The following is a 17,153-nucleotide window of genomic DNA, read 5'->3' as shown; positions in this document are numbered from 1 at the left end:
TGGGGCTCAAACCCACGACACTGGGATCATGACCTGAGCCAAAGGCAGAGGCTTTAACCCACTGAGCCACCCGGGTGCCCCAAACACACACGTTTTTTATGACTTTCTGATTATCATTCTTATATAGAGCAACTGTGATGGAACCCTCTAAGCAGGTTTAAAATCTATATAAATTCTTAAAACTTATGTGTTAATTAAACCATTTGTAAATGCCAATTTGGTTTCTTCCATTCTGATCTTCATGCCTTTTATTACTTTTTCTTACTTGCATTTGCTAGAACCCCCAGAAATAATGCTTGTTAGTAAAGATGACAGCTGGCATCCTATTTCCCTATTAATCACGACAGTTGCCATAAATTTTTAACATAGACATCTTATCAAGTCCCAATCCAGATTAAAAGTCTCAGAGGATAGTGAATTTTAACAAATGTTTTTTTGATCTACTGGGATGATTATACAGGTTTTCTCTTTTAATCTATTCATATGGCAAATTTTATTAAAGATTTTCTAATGGCCCTCTTTGCCTTCCTAGTATGTATTTAGTCATTATGTATTTTTTAATCAGTGCTAGATTTACTATTATTTATTTAAAATATTTGTAGCTATGATCATACCTAAATTCTGCAAGAAACTTACTTTTTTAATGCTGGGTCCATTTTATAGTTAAGGTTTACTACCTTCATAAAATGAGGTGGAAAGCTTTCCCTTTTCACTGTTTGCATTATACTTTGTACATAATAGGGCTTATGAATGTATCCCTTGAAATTTTATTAATAAGCCTGGGTCTGACGGATTTTACTTGAATGAGGGAATGCATATGTAAATTTAAAGAACTCAAAAGTTGACTTGAACGTTTCTATTTCTATTTTGAGTCAACTGTATATACACTTACATATACATATATATAATTTTAATTGTTCATAGGTTTTCAAATTCCTTGCCAACAGGTTGTTCATAGTATTTTCTTATGATTTTCAAACTCTAATCTATTGGCCTTATTTTTGTTCTTCACAGGGCTCATTTTCTTTGATCCACCTTTACATCCATTTTTTAGATTTTAAGATTTTTATTATCTATTTTCTTTTCTATTTCATTAATATTTACTTTTTTATCTTTATAATTTCTTCTACTTAGTTGGGATTTATTCTGTTGGTCTTTTATTACCATCTAGATGAACATGTGTTCATTATATCTTTCATATTTACCAATAAATGCATTTAGAGCTACTAAATTTTCCAGTGGGTTCTACTTAAATCAAATCTCAAATTTTTATATGCAATGCTTTCATAGTTACTTAGTTGCAAATATTTTTAATTTTCATTTTCTCTTCTATCCATCAGTGAGCCAATATAAAGTATTTTGATTTTTACCTCATTGCTGATTTCTAGTTTTATTGTATTATGATGAAAGGATACATTTTGATTGATACATATTTTCTGAACATTGTTGAGATTCCTCTATGACCTAGCACACAGTTAAAAGCTGACCTATATGCAACTGAAAAAATTTGTACAGGGTTGTATTTTATTAGGTTAGGCACAATTCTATAAATCTCTAGTTTATGAAGTGTGTCAGTCCTGCGGTTCAATTCTTTGATCTCATTTTAAATGTTGTCTCTATTTCATTTTTAAATTTTGGGAGAGGTGTGTTAAAGTCTCATTGTTTTGTAGGCATGTCCACTACTCTTTGTAATTTTAAAAGTTTTAAGTGATATTTCAAGGCTATGTTGTTAGATGCATATAAGTTTATGATGATTATGTTTTCTGGGTTGTTCCTTTTAGCAGTTTAAAGAGTCCCTGTCCCAATTAAAAATTTTTACCCTAAATTCTATGTTATTACCCCAGCTTCTTTGGTCAGTATTTTTCAGATGAATATATTGCTCTACACCCTTTATACCATTTTGTTTCATGTATCTGTTAAAAATAACACAGACTCATGTTAAGATCACAACAGATTATTTTAATATAATTTCTGGTGTTTTGGACTTATTTCTACTATCTTGACTTATGATTTGTATTTCCATTTTTTCTCCTTTGTTGCCTTCTGTTGGATTGTCAAGTTTAGTTTATTCCCTACCCCCAACTTAGTATTTTGGAAGCTATTCCTTCTATTTCTATTATTTTAGTATGTTCTAGTTGCTTAAAATAAATGTCCTTTTCACTTTTCATCTTCTCCAATCACATTTCACACAGTTCCTAACTATTTTATTCAAGGGCCACCACTATCTGGTTCCACCCTTTATAGCCTTACCGCCTCTCTCTACCATATGCCTCTACAAAGCCTAATCTCTAGTTAAACTATATTGCTTGTTAATCTCTAAATGAAATACAAAATTCCTGGCATTCTCTCCTGGCTCATGACATCTTCTCATTCACTCACTCATTCAATCAACAAATAATTTATGGAAAACTTATTTGGTGCCTAGCTCTGACCAATACCAGTAAGTACAAAGGATAAAGTCTCTGGTTTTATGAAGCATCATAATGTGGAAACATTTAATAAATATAAATAGAATAGAACAGAACATCATGAATGCATGAATTCAGGTAAGTTAACTGGTGATACTTGGTTCCCATCTTCCACTCCATCCTCAAACCACCGTCCCTGGAATACACAACTACCCACCAGGTGGCACCAAACCACACCCAGACCTTAGACTGATTGAGATGTCTTAGTCTGAATCCTGGAACCCTTCCACACACATTTTCCTCCATACACATTGTCTCACGTCATTTTATTAAACTCACAATAATGCCCTATTTTATGTGATCTGAGGTTCTAGGAATTATTTACCACCTCACCGTGGGAGTTTACTATATCACAAGTTGTGTCCTACCCAAAAAAGAAAAATGGGGGCTATGACAAAAATAACAGAATAATCCTAACTGAGATTGACGAGTATCAGCTAAAGGCAGATCTCTCTCTGAGAAAGTGACATTTAAACTGCGATCTAAAGGATGACCAGAAGTAAGAAACTGAAAAACTGGAAAGCAAACAGTACATGTGAGCACCCTGTGAAGGTAAATGCAGTTCATGGAAATTTGCATTTCATTTCATGGAAATGCAAAAAGACAACAGTGTGTGTGTGTGTGTGTGTGTGTGCGCGCATGCATGTGTGTGTGTGTGTGTGTGTGTGTGTGTATACTGAGGTGAGAGGGGTGGTATATAATTCATCAGAGTAAAATGCTTCAGAGTTTGGACTCTGGAACCCTACTTACCATCTGAATTTATTTTATTTTCTTTTTTAAAGATTTTATTTATTTATTTGACAGATAGGGATCACAAGTAGGCAGAGAGGCAGGCAGAGAGAAGGGGGAAGCAGGCTCCCACTGAGCAGAGAGCCCGATGTGGGGCTCGATCCCATGAGATCGACCTGAGACCATGACCTGAGCCGAAGGCAGAGGCTTTAACCCACTGAGCCACCCAGGTCCCCCTACCAACTAAATTTAAATCCTTGCTCCACCACTTAAATAGCTGTCTAGTCTTGGAAAAGTTATTCAGCCTAGGGTTGTTAAAAATATTAAATATATTAATATGTGAAGCCCTAAGAACTATTCCTGGCAATATAGTAAAGAAAATTGAAATGTTAGGGTTTTGTTTTTGTTGCTATTGTTATTATTTCTCGATGAGTAATAGGAGCCAAATTATTTAGTGTCTTAAAGGCCATGTTAAAAATTCTAAATATTATCCTAAGTGCAATTAGAACCCACTGAAAGGGTTTAGGGAAAGGAATGTAATGATTAAATTTATAAAAATATTTTTTAAAAATCACTTTGGTTACTATCTAAAGCATAGATTGCTTAGAGTGAAAGGGGAAAAGGCCAAGAATGAAAACAAGAAGTTAGAAGGCCAATGGCCATGATAATAACTTAAAAAATAGCTACAGATTGATCTAGGCTAGTAACAATGAAGGAAGGAAGAAATTGGTAGAGTCAAGATATATTTTGGAGGCAAAACTGACATGATTTGGTATTGGACTAGAAGGTAAGGGAGAAAAAGGTATAAATGATGACTTCTCAACCAGAAAATCCTTTCCTACTGGACAAAGATTCTTTGTCTACCAAACTTTAGTCAGGCTTCTAAACCATCTCATAGGTCCATCTGTGTATTTCCTTGTAAAATCCCATTTTAGCAAGAACTCTGCTAAGTCAGTTTAGCATCCCCCATCCTCTGTATCTGATCACTCTCGATATTTGATAGTGTTCCTCATCCTCCCCCTCCCCCAGGTGATGTGTGAACACCCTGGCTTGTCTTCAGCAAGAATCTGTTTAGGCCAAAACCTCCACTCCTCCATTCCTGATATTTCCTCTTAGTAATTTTCCATCCACTGACCCCCATCCTGCTGTTTAACTATAAATTCCCACTTGGCTTATGCTGTATTCTGAGCTGAGCCCACTCTCTATCCCTCACTGCAAAATACCTCACAATGGTCTCTATCCCTATCACAATAGTTCCCCTTTGAATGAAGTCTTCCTTACCATGCTTTAACAAGTGTCATTGAATTTTTTGTTCCGTAACACTTTCCAAATGAAATTTTATTCTCCCAGGTTCAGCGAAATTATGAAATTTCCATTACAACAGCTAATAGCTCTCTCCCCCTCATTCTCATAATACTGATTTTTTTTTAACCTTAGGTTATAAAAAGTTGTTTTCTTACATATTTTCCCTAATAAAGGGCAAGCTCCTTTACAGTTACGGTCTTACCTAGTTTCTTGTTCTAGCCCCCCGACAGACATAGCACAGGCTCTGTCTCTGCACAGCACAGACAGTCTCAGGTAACTCCACAAGTGGTCTCAAAGCCAGGGTGGCTCCTCAAGCTCTTTTACTTCCTTCCTTTACAAAGTACAAGATTTCAGCCTGCTTTCTTCTTTTTTCAGCTATTCATTCTATCTTTTGGAATTCTGTTTCTCCTAAGACTAGCTGCAGAATTCAACTCATCTCTCATTAACCCCCCATTTCTTGGGGCCCCCAAAAACAAGTATACAGGGAGTCTTTCTATTAAAGTGCTTGCTCTTAATTACTATTGAAAAACAGAAGGTGACAAAATTAAAGTAGGGTTTTGTGACCTTTATGGTTTCAAGTCTATAGTTTCTGACTCCCTTGGTGAGATGCAAGCTGAATGCACTGGCTTCTACCCTTGACTTTTATTCCCAAGGATAAGTTTCCCAAAAGTCTTTCTTTTTTTTTTTGTGGAGGCTTCTCCTCCCAGAATATAGGACTGCAGATGAAACCCAGACAAAATAATTGGTGTCTTCTTGTCTCAAGTAGATAACTGGCACTTCTGAGAGCCTCCTAAACAGACATGTAATGGTAGCAAGAAATTTAAAACAAATGTGATTCTGCTCACCTCATTTTTTTTTTCAAACTAAATAGCTAAAACTTCATACTGTAAGTCCAAATAGATGTTAACTGTAGAAAAATGTCTTTAGAGAAGAAGGGGGAAAAAAAGGATTTTCAAGTTTGTTCAAGAAAGCAAATGTCAAAAAGAAATCAGCACCTTTCTTTTTTTTTTAATTAATTAATTTATTTGACAGACAGAGATCACAAGTAGCCAGAGAGGCAGGCAGAGAGAGAGAGGGGAAGCAGGCAAGCAGAGAGCCCAATGCGGGGCTCGATCCCAGGACTCTGGGATCATGACCAGAGCCGAAGGCAGAGGCTTTAACCCACTGAGCCATTCAGGCGCCCCAAGAAATCAGCAACTTTCTATTTCTTTTTCCTCTTGGACAAAATCTTTGATTTCTGCTTGAAAAGAATTTTTTCATTCTAACTTACTATTCTAAATATTTATTTTCTGAGAATTAAATAGCATAAAAAAGGTGTTATAGAAGATAAAGGATTTAGATTTTCCTAAAAGTCTTGTCAAATGTCATGTACAATAAGAAGTACCTTTTTGCTAACAAGTTAGAGACATAACTCCTTTCTTTTTGATGTAAAACTTTCTAGACTGATCTTTTGCAAGGTCATCTAGTAATAAGAAAATGTCTCCCAAGTTCTGGCTAACAAAGAATTCATTTTGTTCAAATATATTCTTAAAAATAGGTAATAATAATAATAAAATAATAAATAAGTTATTCTGGAGAATAATTACTTATTATCACCACCCTCTAATATAAAATATATGAAAAATATTTTCTGTTAAATTTTAAAATTGTTCATTCAAGGAGCATAGTATCTTGGCTAATTTACAAAGTGAAAAGAGGGGCACTGGGTTGCTCAGTTGGTTAGGCAACTGAGTCTTGGTTTCAGCTCAGGTCATGACTTCATGGGTAGTGAGATGGAACCCTGCATGTGGTTCCTCACTCAGCAGGAAGTCTGCTTAAAAGATTCACTCTCTGTCAAATAAATAAATAAAATCTTTAAAAAAAAAAAAAAAAAGATTCACTCCCTCTGCCTCCCGCGCCAATCGCTCCAGCTCTCGCTCTCTCTCGCTTCCAAATAAATAAATAAATAAACCTACCTTTAAAAAACAAAGTGAAAAGAAATCAAACATCCAATTACGATCAAACACTAACCTTAAACTAGGAGAATAAGGGTTATCTGTTATAAAAAAGTCATTCTGTCTTAATAATGCCTACACAAAAGAGATGAAATGGGTTGTATTCCTTCTTCCCTAATGTATATACTCAATGAAAAAAAATTACAGAAACATAAAAAATTTTAAAAATAACAATTACCCTATCTCATTTCCTAATCCCACCCCCCAAGGGGTAATTAAGTGCTGTAAATAGTTGCGTTTTTTGCACTGTCCCAACTTTTTTTGTGAATGGGAAAAAGAAGTCCTCATGAGTAGTTTCCAGTACATAAAAAATTTAAAATGATGACATTTAGAAATGCTTAATTCCATTTGACTTGCTCCTCTGCCCCTAAACCCAGAGGCCTTAACTGTCAACTATGCCCTTATGATGAAATTTAAAATGACCCACCACATAGCAATAATACAATCTGGAACTTTAAATTAGCTACTACACTTGGCGATTCTTTGTCTTTCCTCACCTTTCCCCAACCCTCCCTACTCCATAGTATTATATCCTTGAATGCTTGTTTTTCTCAATTTAGTTGGTAAGCTTCTTTGAGGCCAAGCCCCATGTTTTATTCAACTTTGAATCACTTATTCCTAGGAGCCATGACACTGTTTGTATATAACAAGTACTTTGTACATGATAAATGTTACGCTTACCAGTGTCTCAAGTGTACGTAATAACTGTCATATGAAGGAGGAAGGGGGAGAATTTATCTGCTGCTTCAAATGTTTGAAAAGAAATGGTCTTAGCTTAACAGCAAATATTAACTTTATCTAAAGAACAATTTCAGGAGGTGTTAATTTATGTGATCTGATTTGTGACAGAGCAATTTTACAACATGGCAAGTTTATATGCTTCCTCTGCTATATTTGAAGCACCATGAATGCACGTATGTTGCCTGTCTCTTCTACCCCTCTAGCCCACACCTAAAATACTGCTTGGCATATAATAGATGCTCAATGAATATTTATTGATGACTTAATTAATAGTAATTTGTTACATCATCTAATATAAACATAAAAAAATTTTAGTATCTTTTCACCCCCAATAACAATATTCTGTGATGGGTATAATTCAGTATCACAAGAAGCTACTGTATTAACTGGGTTTTCATGATGGCAGAAGCTCTCTTTCAGTGCTGTCATTCCTAATAGTCTAGACAATGGTTCTCAAAGTGATCCTTGTGCCAATAGCATCACCTGGGGACTTGTTAAAAATGTAAATTTTCAAGTCCCATCCCAGATCTATTGGGTCAGAAGTTCTGGAGGTGCGGCTAGCAATCTGTATTTTAACAAGTGCTCCAGAAAATTCTGATGTATGTTCAAGTTTGAGAACCACTGGCCACAGAAATCTTTGTCATGGAACTAGAGGGATCTCAAAACACAAACAGGTCATTAAATATTAAATGAGGCTTCAAAGAAATATACTAAATGTTCAAATATCAAAGTGTCTCAGGATAAAGGAAATTAGGTCAATCAATTAAGGGACATAAAAAATTACCACTACATAGTTGAGGGCCTTTTTTTTTCCTTAGCAGGGATCATGAAAGTGTATTCAATTAGCAACATTTAAAATGGCTTTTAGGGGGCGCCCTGTGGCTCAGTGGGTTAAAACCTCTGCCTTCAGCTCCAGTCGAGATCCCAGGACCCTGGGATAGAGCCCCACATCAGGTTCTTGGCTCAGCAGGGAGCCTGCTTCCTCCTCTTTGTCTGCTCTCTGCCTACTTATGATCTCTGTCTGTTAAATAAATAAAATCTTTTTTAAAAAAATAAATTATTTAAATAAAATGGCTTTCAGATGCCTTCAGTGAGTTATTAGGAAAAAAAGAATAGCAATAGGGAAGAATATAGAGTAGGGAAGTATGAGAAGAAGGTGGATGACAGCTAAAATAATATATGGATGAGACCTAGAAAAACTGTTTTTTAGATTCTAATTGAAGCTAAGAACTTTAATTTTTTTTTAAGATTTTATTTATTTATTTGACAGACAGAGATCACAAGTAGGCAGAGAGGCAGGCAGAAAGAGGAGAGGAGGAAGCAGGCTCTCTGAGGAGCAGGCAGCCCGATGCAGGGCTCGATCCCAGGACCCTGGGATCATGACCTGAGCCGAAGGCAGAGGCTTTAACCCACTGAGCCACCCAAGCACCCAAGAACTTTAATTTTAAATAAAGGCAGAAATCACAGTAGTTTCGGCAACATCTATGACATCATAACCAGGAGAAACATCAATATGTTCATATTATAGTTGCTACAGATACCTCAAAATATAATTTATGGTCATCACTACTATGAAATTATAGGCATAAGTTAAATCTGCCACTAGCTCTCATTGTTTAATGCATTATTAAAGAAGCATATGCATTAATACTCACAATTAAAAATAGTCTAAAAGCTATGTTTCAATGTATTTGGTTCCTCTATAATCCTAAATATTGTATTTTCTATATTTAAAAAAATTGTTGTGAGAAGACCCAAAGGCTGAATTCACCATATGATCAAAGAGGCCCATGACACAAAAAGATGGAAAAACTCTACAAAAGTTAATAGCTGTGTTGAAAATGTTCTTGACCTCATTTAAATGATGCCCTTTCATGAACCTAAGAAAACTCATGGGCCTCTTTCCCAGTTTACAAGTAGGCATCAAAGATACATAAGGGACAATGACTCCTTCTGAAACAGAATTATACCAAGGCTCCCAGCTTTGAATTCTGAAAAGAAAGGCTAGCCATGCAACTAACTTAATCTCTATAATTTTTAGCTTAGTTTGGGCAATGAGCATACCTATAACTCAGACCTACACAAGCAGACAATTTAGTGGAAGGTGAATAAAAACAGTTAACTAGCTACTAGGGAGCTCTGAATGAGAAGCTAGGGAGTTCAGACTTATTTTAGGTAATGCTTTGCTTGTTTGTTTTAGTTTTCATTTACAATTCTATTTGGGAAACAACTAAATTTGTGTAAGAAACATACTTCGTTAAAAACTCTTAAAGGCTTCCCATTGCCCTTTAGATAAGGCCAGACACATACAAACCTTATAAAGTCCTCAGCAATAAGACTTTACCTCTTTAACTTCATTTTAATCCCCTTTCCTTTTCATAATCCATATTCCAGCCATACTGAATTCCCTTCTACAACTCAAATAGGCCATGTTCTCCTTCCTCCAGACTTCCTAGCATGCTGTACTCTGCTTGGCTAATTACTTCAAACCCTTCAAATCTGTTCAAATGCTACTTCCTCAGGCAGGCATTCTCTGCCCTCCTAGGCATTCCCCAGCTGTAGACTCCCTAAACTTTTCATTAATCCTATCATAACGCTCATCACACTTGATTATAATAACATGTTTAATTGTTCATTTCTCCACATAGCTGAAAGCCTGGTGAGAGGAAAGAGAGGGTCTTGTTTACCCTAAGACACTCGGCTCTGAGCCTGACATGCTGCAGCCCTTGGTTAAGAGCTGGCAGAGGATGAATGGATGGATAATTAACCTAGAAATGTGTTTTAAAGCATTCCTACATTTAAGAACCTTCAGTGAGAGCTGCATGGGTGGCTCAGTTGGTTAAGCCTCTGCCTTTGGCTCAGGTCATGATCCCAGTGTCCTGGGATCAAGTCCCACTTTGGGCTCTCTGCTCAGCAGGGAGCCTGCTTCTCCCTCTCCCTCTGCAGGCCTCTCCTCCTGCTTGCTCTCTCTCTCTCTGTCAAATAAATAAAATCTTTATTAAAAAAATGAATAAAAATTACATAGAAACATTGTTATTAGTGAAATTAGAAGTTAACTAGTGTTTTAAAAACTAAAAAGTCTGGGGCAACTGGGCGGCTCAGTGTGTTGATTTTGGCTCAAGTTGTGATTTCAGGGTCATGAGATTGAGATTTTCTCTTTCTCCCTTTCCCTTTGCCCCTCCTCCTAGAGGGCGAGTGCTTCCTCTCTCTGTCTCTCTTAAATAAATATATAAAATCCTTTAAAAAACAAATAAAAATAAAAACTAAAAGTCTGAGCACAAAGGAATGAGTGCTACTAGTTTCCAAAAGCAAACACCCTTAGTTGATCTGTTCTCTAGATATACTTATCTTTCCTAATATATAAAACGTGATTCTTATAGCATACAAATACCATTTAAAATCATTCCTTTTTGTTTCTGTTTTATTAACTGACAGGGTAGTTTTTTTACTTTTGGCCACTATCTTTTTCCTTTACATGACAATCTGTAAAACATATATTCAAGTGCACTAAAAATCAATGGCTATTTTAAAGAGTCCTTAAAGGATCCTGTTTTAAAATTATAGTTTAGAAAGCAGAAGCTTCATTTCATTTTCTTCTTGGATCACAAAATCTGATTAAAAAGTAACAGTTATGATAAAACTCTATTGATTGAAGAAGTAATGTGTCATATTAAAACACTTTTTCATCTTCTATACTCTTCATAATTTAATACCTTATAATTACTTTGTATACTTTTAAACAATACAGTTAAATGATTTTTCACTTAAACACCCTCTGTTAAAAGACAGTAAAGAGTTTAGAGACCTTACTCAGCATATATGGGACTTCTACAACCACAACTCACCTCCATTTTTTATAAACCTGATATTTTAATGTGCAATTCCCAGTAAATAGGAATTTCAGGAAGACTCATAATTGCATGATACCATATTTCATTAATTCTAAGATGTACTTCTTTTCACATTTGAACATCTCTGAAATCAGGATGTACCTTACAATTGATGGTATCCTAAAATTTGTAATTGGCAGCACTTATTTCTTTTAGTGGTCTAAAAATGTTTCTTACAACAGATGGTATCTTAGGCTAAATGAAATATAGTTATGAAAATATTAAAAACTTTTCTCTAATAATGCTTTCTAACTCATCTAAATCACAATACAATTATAATTCAAACAGTTCTAGAATCAATACTAAATGAACTTAAGATTCACATTTTACCTTTTTAGATAACTAGTGACTAGGCTAAAGCTCAAAAAAATAGATAATTAAAAAAAAAACACTTCTTTAAAAAATGTAGGAAAAACTCTAGATTTAAGAAGAAGAAATAACAGAAATGGGGAAAAAAAAAACTTGAAGATGTTCAGTCAGTAGTAGCTACCATGGAAGTGGAGGCATGAAATAGCCCTAGAGCTTAATCTATAAAAAGAAACAAATATTAGGAACATGGCAGGGGTTAACAGAGATAACAAACTGTCTAGGAGGAAAGATACTGTTGTATTATTTCTCCCTCTTAAGGGAGGAATCATTGTCACCCTTTAAGCAAAAATATGGAATAGGTAATTAAAATAATTGTAATTAAATGTAAAATTGCAAACATTCTTAGTAAATTAAAAACCAACCTACCAGCATTGTCTTCCTTCTGGCTCAATCTGTTTCACCTTCAGGTAATCCTAGGATAGGGGCTCCTTTTCAGATCCCCAGTTTTTCATGTCGATCTTCTACCTCCCTGTGGCAACAATATTTTCTAATTAAAAGAGTCCTTTTGTGCCACAGGGAGGATTTCTGATGGTATAACAAATACAAAAGTTACCACAGCTCATCATGAAGTCAACTTAGTCTTGAGATTTTTCAAGAAAGAAATCTGGCTCCTGAACTTATTTTTCATGACAGAAATCTGGTTTTATTTTTTTAAATTGCATTTCAAAAAGCTACTTTCATTTACTTAAAAAAAAAAAAAAAGGTAGTGCTTTCTTGTTGAATTAGATAAAAATTCTTATCATTTGTCTTTTCAACTAATCTCTAAACACAATTTTGTTGATCACAAAAAGAAGGTAAGTTTTCTTGATCATTTCTTTAACTATTAACACCAAATTTTTACATTTTGATACCTGGTTAAGAACCAAAATCCTACTCCTAATCAGAAGAGAGAAGTAGGAAGCTACCAGACTGCTTTCGGCCAATGTCTATTAGTAAAGCTTAGCAAATCTACTTGTATTATATAACATAATGTTAATTTTGCTTAAAATGTACATTTAAAAAAGGCCAGCAAGAAATATCAAAAGCAATACTTGCTGTTCCCTTGCTGGTAAGGGATTATGAGTGACTTTCACTGTTTGTTTTCCTTTGTAATACTTCCCAATTTCTCCAATGAGCATGTGTTGATTTTCTTACAAGAAAAAAAATCAAATTTAACTATAAGTATGAATGATTAAAACCTACTATGACTTTAAGATGAAGTTAATCTAATATCACAACATTATGGCTCTGATATATTTTGGATGGCCATACTGATGTTTTTGGATGACTACCTTTTTATATTTTAAATAACCCTAAGGTATTCAATGTTCAGCATATTAACAAAAAAGAAAATATATTTAGATCTTACATAGATGATTCTTGATTATGCTGCCATACTGAGCCAATACTCAAATCTATTTCAATCTGTATTTCCTAACAGTTATGTGTTAAACACTATATTATATACTATGTTCAACAAAATTAAGAAGTATGGTCCCTGTCTTTGAGAGACTCATATATCCATTCTGAAAACAAAAGGAGTTCGCATACACACAAGAGCAGTATGAGAAAGTACACGGTCAAGAGCCTTAGTCCAGATGGTCTCACAGAGGATCAGGAATGGGAGAGTTTAATGTAGGCCATAATCACTGTGGAGAGTTTTGTGCAGTGGGGCCTTAAAAAAATGGATAAAACCTAATCACAGTCTTGACAGGAAACTGTATTTGAGCAAAAGCTCAGAAGCATAAATAGCACAGTTCATGCAAGAGGCAATAAGGAAAGCAGCTAGTAGCTAGAATACAGTGTTTCAATAGATAAGAAGACCAGATTGAAAGGATCTACTTCTGGATGATTCCGTGATTCACGGAATTTAGCAGAGGAGTGGCTTTTGACATCTGATAAACAAAGAGCTTCAGGAGAATGCTAAAGGTAGGTGCCAAAGCACAGTAAGTCAAGGAAAAAGAACAGACTGAAGGTATAGAGCTTTTTTTTTTTTAAGTGGAAGTGAGAGGAAAGAGAAAAATACAACAGAGAAGCAAACAAATGTTCTGTTTTAACCTTCTCCATATTTGAAGGCATAAGGAAAGGTTCTAATGAAGTTAAGGGGATACTTACGGAGCACTTACTACATCAAAAGCACTGTGCTTTATATCTTTATTTTATGTAGTCCTCACGACCTTGAGTTACTAGTTTATGACAATGAAAGAGACTCTGAAAACGTTAAATACTGATAGGTAAGTAGTAAAGTAGGAATCTGAAGTCACAACTAAGTAACCATCAATATTCTTCCCTTTGCACTGGGTCAGTGGAAAGCCTTGGTAGGGGATTAGAGGGAAGAAGGAGAAGAAAATCAGAGTCCTTATTCCCTGGCTCCTCTCTGTGGCATCATCCTCAAGCCAGCTGCATCCTTTGCTCAAAGGTCCCAGATTCTTCCAAGGTGACCCTCTTTCCAGGGCTCTCTTCTTCTGGGTTCCAGCAACAATTCTCTCCCTTTGGGCCTCCGGCCAAAGGACAGAAACAGCGCTGCTGCCGCCGCCTCTGGACTACTGCTCTATTTCTTATCCTCTCCCCACACTTGCCCATATATTTATAACGAGTCATTCTGTAAGACATTTTTAAAATTTGAGTATGACATCTCCTTTGTGATGGGATCCTGGCTATATATTTGTGCATCTTTAAATGCTTAAATATTTCTCCTTAGATGTTCTGCTTCAACTCAAAATCAACACACCTACTACCAAACTTACCTGCTTCCCAAAACAGTCTTGCCTTCCTCAAATCACTATATGATACTATGACCATCACTTAAGGTAAAAAAAAAAACTGAGTAGTATCTTAGCTAGCTATGCCTCTCCCCCTAATTTGTCATGTCAAAGATTGTTAGAGCATATATAGTAGTATTGCTTATATCAGCCCCTTCTGTTCCTATCATTTCTACCTTGTTTTGCTCAAGTTGTGTCTTAATTCATACAACAGCTAGTCTTGCCTCATCCCCTCCCCTACAATCATCCACTATCTCCTGAGAAACTAATTACATCGTAGTTTCTACTCAAAACCTTCCAAACCATTTTGCTTCTTACATACCTAATCACTAAATCTTGGTTTAAATCACAGTGTAGTCACAACTCCTTAATGGAACTCCCTGTCACGGTCTCATTTACTCAGTATCTTCTAAACATGCCTTGAACTGGAATATTCCCATTACTAATTATATTTCCCTCAGCCTACAATACCTTTCACTTACCTCCTATCTGCCCATCCAAACCCTACCATCTGTCCCCCTTCCTTTCTTCAAACCTTCCCTAATCCTGTAAACTGAGCTTTCTTCTTCTGAAAATGTCTTTGAATTTATAAATAACACCCTTTGGTCCTATACTGCTTTATATTTTCTTTTTTTTTAAGATTTTATTTATCTATTTGTCACAGAGATCACAAGTAGGCAGAGAGGCAGGCAGAGAGAGGAGGAAGCAGGCTCCCTGCTGAGCAGAGAGCCCAATGTGAGGCTCCATCCCAGGACCCTGAGATCATGACCTGAGCCAAAGGCAGAGGCTTAACCAACTGAGCCACCCAAGCGCCCCCATGCTGCTTTATATTTTCAATATGATTTATATTACATATAAGTACATTATTAACCCCTTGAAGGAAGGAAACATGCTGAAAACGGTACCCTTGCACATAAGAAATGCAAACTATTTACTGGTGTGTTATCATAAATTAAAGTCAAAGTTTAAGAGGATAAGTACAGCAAGTTAAGGTGCAAGATGAAGAAGCAGATCCTAAACAGCTCAATCTTCTCAGCTAAGCCTTAGGATTTCTATCAAAACTTATCTACTATTGATTGCATTGGTATAAACTTACTACTTTTTATTTTTACTTTTTTAAACTTAACTCCTTTTTAAAAGGTAACCTATAATAGCCTTTTAAAATTTGTATGTACTTTATACATATGTACATATATATGGTATTTTTAAGAGTGAACGTGAAGACTGCATTTTCAACTCTTAGTAGGGAATCCCAGAGACTCCCTTCCAGCCCCAACTCAGCACCTCTGTCTATCTAGCAGGTCTCCAGAGCTGCTGGGCTCTGCGGCCACTAGCAAACGTATTTCCAGCCTGCCAGTCAAGACCACCCTTCATTCATACTTCACTGCTGTTCCTCAAAGACTCTTTATGATTTCTGATATCCAATTATCATCAAAAAGCAATCTACTGTTTTAAAAAGGCAACTTGTAACTTTAGATGAATACACTTAAAGTCTCAAACATATTTGGTTCTTCCTATAAAATTTGAGAGGATTACTATTACTCATAAACTCTGAGGAAAATGTAGATTTTCTCTGTCTAACAAGACAGAGATTTTCTCTGACTAACAAGATGAGAAATTATTTTATACATAAAATAAGATGGCTGAATATACACCACTATGTAATTTTAATACTCCTGCCTGGATTTCATCATGAACATTGTCTCTTGTATAGACATATACATATGGGTATACAGGAATAAAAGTAGAACAATTTCGATGTAAACATGCAGAGAACTGATATAACAGATCACTAAATATAATTATGAACATTTTTTAGGCTAATATAATCTAAATTATAATGTAGAAGTATTCCAGGAAGCATTTCCTAGATGTACAAAAGGAAATTCTGTTCTATACGGATCTCATGTCCACCAATTCACCAAATAAAAACCACTGTAGACATCTTATAAATATTTCTTTCCTTTTCTTCCCAGTCAGCTTCTTCTCCAAAGCCTATATATATATGGAATTTAAGTTAAAAATTTATAGCACCACAAGAATGAACCTGATCCTAATTCACTACCTAAAAGGAAATACATCAGGATAAGTCATAACAACATTTATTTATCTGTATATGTTCTAGATGTCAGAAGAATGAAAATTTATTCAGATTTTAACTTTCTAAAAATGTGTTTATTCTTTATGAGATGCCTGGCTGGCTTAGTCGGTAGAGCATGGGACTCTTGATCTTGGAGTTGTAAGTTCAAGCCCCATGTTGGGTGTAGAGATTACTTAAAAATAATACCTTTCTTAAAACTTATTTTATTCTTTAAATAAAAACAAAATTAAGTTTGGGACGCCTGGGTGGCTCCGTTGGTTAAGCCGCTGCCTTTGGCTCAGGTCATGATCCCAGCATCCTGGGATCGAGTCCCACATTGGGCCCCTTGCTCAGCAGGGAGCCTGCTTCTCCCTCTGCCTCTGCCTGCCACTCTGTCTGCCTGTGCTCACTCTCTCTGACAAATAAATAAATAAAATCTTTAAAAAAAAAAAACAAAACAAAACTAAGTTCAGATTAACTGATTCTAAACTAATGTATATATAAACAATCCTTATAAACTTGCATTAAAAACCTATGAGCCATAATATTTTCAAATAACTCAGTATATTGTAGTCTCAAGTTCCACATGTCTTATGATAAGTAAGTGGAAGTGTTTTAAATTGTTCTGATTATACTTGTATTAGATGTATGAGCCAGTAGACTTCAGTCTGGATTTGGTATTGCCTTTAAAAGAATTATAAATGAATTCTAAGTTTTACAGTGTTATTCTGTAAAGAGAGACAGGAATAGCTATACTATACTATTCTTCATTTTTTGAGGTAGTAAAGCAAACAGATTTTTTAAAATGAGCCAGAATGGAATTTAAAATGTTTAAA

The 17,153-nt window shown here is 35.3% G+C and overlaps 1 protein-coding gene across 5 annotated transcripts in view; it reads right to left on the bottom strand.

Moving 5' to 3' along the window:
* The window catches only part of ELF2 (E74 like ETS transcription factor 2), a 101,645-nt gene that overhangs the window by 34,143 nt on the left and 50,349 nt on the right, over nucleotides 1-17,153 (bottom strand). Inside the window, exon 2 of one of the 5 annotated variants that reach the window (XM_044268072.1) lies at nucleotides 11,863-11,965. The exons of the other annotated variants lie outside the window; for them this stretch is intronic. The gene's annotated coding sequence lies outside the window, so the exon portion shown is untranslated. The remainder of the gene's footprint in view (nucleotides 1-11,862; nucleotides 11,966-17,153) is intronic. 5 annotated transcript variants of the gene reach the window in all.

Source organism: Neovison vison, chromosome 11 (genome assembly GCF_020171115.1).
Source record: "Neovison vison isolate M4711 chromosome 11, ASM_NN_V1, whole genome shotgun sequence".
Classification (NCBI taxonomy): Eukaryota; Metazoa; Chordata; class Mammalia; order Carnivora; family Mustelidae; genus Neogale; species Neogale vison.
This window is presented reverse-complemented; position numbering and strand designations above follow the sequence as displayed.